Source organism: Chrysemys picta, chromosome 1 (genome assembly GCF_011386835.1).
Source record: "Chrysemys picta bellii isolate R12L10 chromosome 1, ASM1138683v2, whole genome shotgun sequence".
NCBI lineage: Eukaryota > Metazoa > Chordata > Testudines > Emydidae > Chrysemys > Chrysemys picta.
This window is the reverse complement of record NC_088791.1, coordinates 267,099,287-267,105,286: the sequence shown is the minus strand read 5'-3', so window position 1 is coordinate 267,105,286 and position 6,000 is coordinate 267,099,287. Positions and strand designations below refer to the sequence as shown.

The 6,000-nt window shown below is 40.4% G+C and overlaps 1 long non-coding RNA gene across 1 annotated transcript; it reads right to left on the bottom strand.

Annotated features, from left to right (window-relative positions):
* Positions 1 to 1,547: 1,547 nt before the first annotated feature.
* Positions 1,548 to 4,252, bottom strand: LOC135983980 (uncharacterized). The gene is made up of 3 exons (XR_010601868.1): positions 3,498 to 4,252; positions 2,896 to 3,091; positions 1,548 to 2,141 (listed from the first exon to the last, which is right to left on the bottom strand). It is a non-coding gene; the product is annotated as an uncharacterized LOC135983980 (long non-coding RNA).
* Positions 4,253 to 6,000: the final 1,748 nt, after the last annotated feature.

Here is a 6,000-nt window from a genome sequence, read left to right as displayed (position 1 = left end):
TCCAACACTTGACTTCAATGGGGTTTAGATGAAGCCCCAGCTGTCAATGCAATAACCCCCCAAAATTGGAAACTATGGAAGTCTGAGGATTTCACTTCTCACTTCCCTCCAGAGTTATAATGGGGATCAAAATCAGCTTTATAGTCAATATAAATACAACCTTACTATAGAAGGACTGCCACCTCCCTCTCTGTAATAAGTATAACTTAATTTATAATTCATAAGAATATAAATCCAATAATAAACTGCGCACTCCACCAGAGCCAGGTCTGCAACCCCCTGACCTTACAGCTCCAAAATTGCAGACATCTCCCACTAAACTTAAACAAAGGCCTCTGTTAATGGTCAAATACAGAAGGACCTTTATGTTCTGTCTAAGATGCAACCCTCCAATAAAGAAACATGTTGATTTTCAAGTAGTGGCCAGTCTTACTCCCACAGGAGTGAATGGAAAAATCCCCAACAAACATCCAGTTGACATCAGTGGGGGTATAATTGGGCCCACAAGTCCCCCTGCATCAGTGGCAATGGGATGGGATCCCAGATTATAAAAAAAAAAAAAAAAAAGATTGATTGTAATGGAGGAGTTATTTAAAAATATCTTCACATTGTCTTCCAGAGATTTAATTCCATGGAAGAACTAATGAGTCCTAACTGGCCATTTTTTCCTGCCAGAGGGAAACATTAGATGAAAGGTAATTTCCAATCAGGAATCCTTAAATCCTTAAAGACCTATAATTCAAAACCAACTTGATGGATTTTTTTTCATACTTTGACTCAGACTGGAAACTGCCATTTACCATGAAGAAGAGCATTTCTTCAATTTCCCAATCCAAATTGATAGGGAGCTAAATTAGAACTCTATAACCGAAGTTGGTTGCAACCCTACCTAAAGAAAAGTGGCTGCTTCTTTTAAGTCATAAAAATGAGCCTACTGGAATAGAATGTTGTTCCTTCATCTGTCTCTTTTACAAGTTTCAGAACTCAGCCTGCAGCTGGAATAAGAGTGCAGCTAACAAATATGTCTTAATCACTTTAAATACAAGGTTCTGGAAATCAGTGAGGTGGTCCTGCTCAGACTTAGTTGAAGTTCACAATTTACTTATTGGATTATTAGGGATTTGAAACTACGTCTCAATTATAGATTTACAAATTATGCAGACAAAATATGACCTTTTTGTTAATTGCTAAGTAAGACTGGTTGGCTGAGGTTTTTTTCCCCTTTACTCTTTAGATAGATTTTAAAAGTTGGTTGGCCTCTGGTTAATAATTCAAGTGCAAAACCACTATTATGGTACCTGATGTATTATGTTTTGTTGAACCAAGACATAAGGCCAATGCAATTCTCAGAGGATTTTTTTAAATGTGTGCCTGCACACACACTTTCACATCCCAGGGCATGGATTAACAAAAACATATTTCCAAGTGCTGTTGACCTATCCCATGCCATACAAACAGTGATTACCACTCTTCAGGAGTGACAAAACAAGAAAAAAAGAAAGTTGACCCTCAGATGCAAAATCCTGGATCTTAAATATAGTGCTCTGATTTTATTTTAGGAGAGAGATTATGACTCAAATGCATTGTGTGTTTGTACCTTGCTGGGTGTCAGGCATTATGTCAAGAACAGAGAATCAGATTGGCAGCAATTACTGCCTAGGCCCTAGAATATCAGGTTTGCATCAAACAAATAGGAAAATTAAATTCCCAGCAACAGAGGTCTTACAGGGAAGGAAGTAAGCTTGTGTCTTACATTTCATTTAGCCCACATGACTGAGGAAATTAGAAGAATTTGTTTAGTTAGTTTGTAAAGCATATTTTCTGCTTAAAACACAAAGAAAAACCTTCTCCCTCTGGCCAAATGAAGGTTTCTCTGAACAGAGAATATAAAGCAACACAGGAGAGAGTCCCCATTGGTGGTGGTTGTTCATGGCTGTACTGGAAATATTTAAACAACCGAGCCAGAGAATCAAAATGTATGTAATTCCTTTCTGAGCGATCCGATGCACCAGGTGTGTGCGCTCACTGCTATACCGTCTGCTCATACCAGCCCCTGCAGACCCAGCCAGCTCTGGTGACCAGTACATAGGGTAACAGGGCCGTAGATACACTTCCTCACCACCTTCAGATTTTCTTGGATTCTAGGGAGTGCAGGAAGGAAAAAAATCATTTATCTAGGGAATTCAATGACTGTCTTTGTACCCTGCTGCTGCACAGAGGTGCCAGAGGAAATGTCCCCTTGTAATCTCACCCCCCTCAATTCTATGCACCTATGGAAGAACCTGGCGGAATAAGGCCCTAGGTAAATATAATCACCATCATTGTAATTGTGACATAACGAAAGCCAAACACAAGGAATGGATTAGGAATTTCCTCTTAAAGAATTCCTTGCAGTCTACACAATAATGAGACCAGGTTTCAGGACTTTTGAGGTCTACTTCAAGCATATATCGATGATTTGTAGGTGGCTGACTGGCAGAGTTACTGTCTCAACCATAGTTTTTCCCATATTGCTGGGGTTATGTGGTAACACTCCTTTTGTTAGCATACTTGCAGCCTAATATAAGTATCTTTTTTCCTTTATGTAATAATAGTTGAAAGGATGAAAGCTTTCTGTGATAAGAAGGGAGGTAAGCATGTCATTCGAACAGATTATTTTAAGATGAGGAGCACTAGGGCTCCTGCCCCTATTGTGAGGAGCACAAATGTTGAGGTAGATACTCTGCAGACCTAAGGTGCATGAGCACCAAAAGCTGAATCCTATACTACTAGAGATAAAGCAGTAGTTGATCCAGCTATGATTAAGTAGCAAGTTTTTATCTTCTATGTAGGCCAGCCATTCAAAGGAGACAGGACCACAGATTTAGCCAGTAGTAGAATCATGATAGAACTTACATGCAGTAGAAGACTTTATCTGCAAATGGAGAAGTACATGTTAGCTGAGCTCTTGTATCAGTCCCATGCCTATCTTACAGATGGTGAAATAGTGAAACTGTTCTCCTCATGATGTCCTAAGATCTTCAGGAGTTACAATAGAAGAGCTCCTTTCTTATCTAAATAGGTCCGCAGCCTGGGAACTGCAATACTTCACCTAAAGTTGCAGGGGAAAAGTATATTATTTTGCATTAATTGAGTAGTAATCTGAGATCAAATAATAAGAGACTTTAATAATTTACACGTACAGGGGGTAGAATTAAGGTTGCATGCTCAGTCTTAACCCACACACTTCAGCCCACGATGCAGGTGCCTAAACCTTCAAAGTCACTACTCAGCTACCACTTAATCTTAAGGGAACCTATGTTCCCTCAGCACTTAAGTTCATGCCAGTCATTACAAAACTGCTTAAATGCTTATGCTGACCAACAGCTAATGGGCAGCTCAGAGCCCTAGCTCATGCCAAAGCCCAGGAGACCCTAAAGTGGGATTCTCAAACTATGCTGGAGAAAACGTCTCACCCACAGAAGCTAATACCATAAGTGTACTCAGAGCCCACTCACCAGATCCCTGTGGAGAACTGGGAAGCTTCTGATTAATTTTTCTGGAAAAAAAGTGAGACTCAATTTCCCCCACTCAACTTTTATCGCTACCCAGCAGGAGTGAAGGGGTTAACTTTTCTTGAAAGCAGACAAGCACTGCAGTTACAGAGGAGGAGTCATTAAGCATGAATGAACTATCAGGAACAAACATCAGTGGGGGTAATTACTGCAAAATACTCAGTAGGCAAACAAGTCTGCAGAAGTAGCACCCCTGAGAGAAGTTGCATATGCAGGTTCAAGAAAGCCAGCAGACAGAGAAGCATGAATCATATAAAGTGTACAGACTATTATGGGATCTTTAGGTTTTAGCACCCCCTTACAGAAGGGCCAGGAGCTAGACTATTTGATTCCATCCCCCTTTAGTCACCCCATTCAAGTCCGTCCTTGAGAAGTCTTTGATATGACACAGTCCTGTGGCTGAGCTCTCAATAGTCTGTCTGATTCAGGATATTGGAGAGTCAAAAATTCCTTAGAAGTAATAGAGTTAGACAGCTCTAAGTCTTCTCAGTTTAGACCCTTCTCTAAAGTCTTTGGCTAGAGTAGGCAAGGGAACCTAAGTCTGCCCTCCATCCACTGGATTCTAGCTCAGGGTGCTTGTTTGGAATTGAGAAGGATTGGTTCTAGATGTTCCTATCTGCTCCCTGAACTACCTTTCCTTTTCTTAGGTTTCCCCAATCTCCTGTCCTTCTTCTCCCTCTTTAAAGTGTATGCTACCAAGATCCTTGCCACAATTCCTTTAACAGTTACCTTAGCCTTTTATCAAGCCCAGGTGCATCCCTGCCTAATTAATTGCATCCTGGTTCCTCAGTGAGTTAACTACTTCCAGGTGGACCTGACCTGCCTCATTCCCCCTTATGGAGACTATCAGGGATATTTTGGGCCCCTGACCCCTTCAGAGAGCTAGCTATCCTCTGACAGGCAGTCTGATACAGATGGAATGTTACCCTCACTCAATCCAAAACCTGATGTGAGACTTTAACTAAAAGGGACAGACCCTTCTGGAAGTGTATGAAAGAACTAGAAAATTACCAGAGTCTCCATGCAGAGGATGGGTAATCCCTGATAGAACAGGCATGATAAAAAAAGTTGTTTATTGCTTTGAATATATGTTTTCTCCGTAATGCTTTTGTTCTAAATAAATACTTTGCTTATGGTCACTAGTTAACCATGTCACTGTCCCTGAGAGAGAGTAGAACTGCAGGTACTGACCTAAAGTCAGATTTGCTGAGATAAACACAGTGAATTGCAAGGATACTGTAGCCCTAAAACTGGTCTGGAGAGAGAGGAACATGGGAACCTACCCTGAGAGAGGTGATAGCTAAAGGTCTGTGAATGAAGATGGTTCCCTGGAGGAGGCCTCAAATGAGAAACAGGTGCATTTAACCCTGGAACTGTCACCAACATATCAGAAGAGCAAAAGGTAGGCTTCCAATAGGGGCAGCACAGCAGTCAAACAAGAGTCATGGGGGCATAATTAAATGTAGGATGAGCATAATAGACATATTAAGCCTGAACAAGACACACACTGTTTTAGCTTCTAGGGCATGGGTTACTTCAGCACCTGACCTGACTTAAATGATAAAATTCAGAATAGGGTTTGCAGCTGAGGATTGTGAGCAGAGGCAGGTGCCTATTTCTGGCTCAGGACATATCAGCTATTTAGGTGCCTAAACAGTTGTTCTCTACTCTGATAGCTAGCTTCTGAAAATGCTTCTCTTAGGTACTTAAGGTACCTACTTCAGGGCTGAGAATTGCACTGGGTAGCAGGCTACCTAGGCATTGCAATACTTAGTAGAGCAACACCTAAATACCTTAAAGGGTCTGGGCTTCCTTACTATATACCGGGTTGGGCACCCTTGAAACTCTCATCATACAAGGCCAAACTTATTTGCATTGAGTAGTGCCTTATTGAGAGTCATCTATTTGGTTTCAGTGGATTTACTCACAGATTAAAATACTACTTGATTAAGGATAGAATCTGACTGTGATTTGTGTATAGCATTCATTGTTCCAATCTGAACAGTCTAAATCAAGAAGTATATATTTTTAAATAAGCTGCATCACCTTTTGCTGAGTACCTATAAATATCAGTGCAGCAGTTCCAATGTACTGAGTCATGCAGCCTATGTTCCTGCTGCTTTATGTAGGTTTGGACAAGATTCCTGGACTAGAAAAAAAATAGTGCTAAAACCCTCAGTGAGTGTAAATCAGTTAAATTATTTAAGGTGTAGAGCAAAGAAGCACTACCATATACAAGTTCAGCATAATTATCCCTTTTGTCAGTAGAATATGAAAAGAATATGAAGAATAAATGAGCTTTAAAAATAAAACCATGCTTTGAATACAACCAGGTCAACAGTATTTGAAGTTCATTACTGTCTAACAGTTCTTGAGTTGTCTAAGTGATCTGAGATAATGCCTCAATTTAATTCCTAATGCACAAATGTCAATATCACAGAAACCA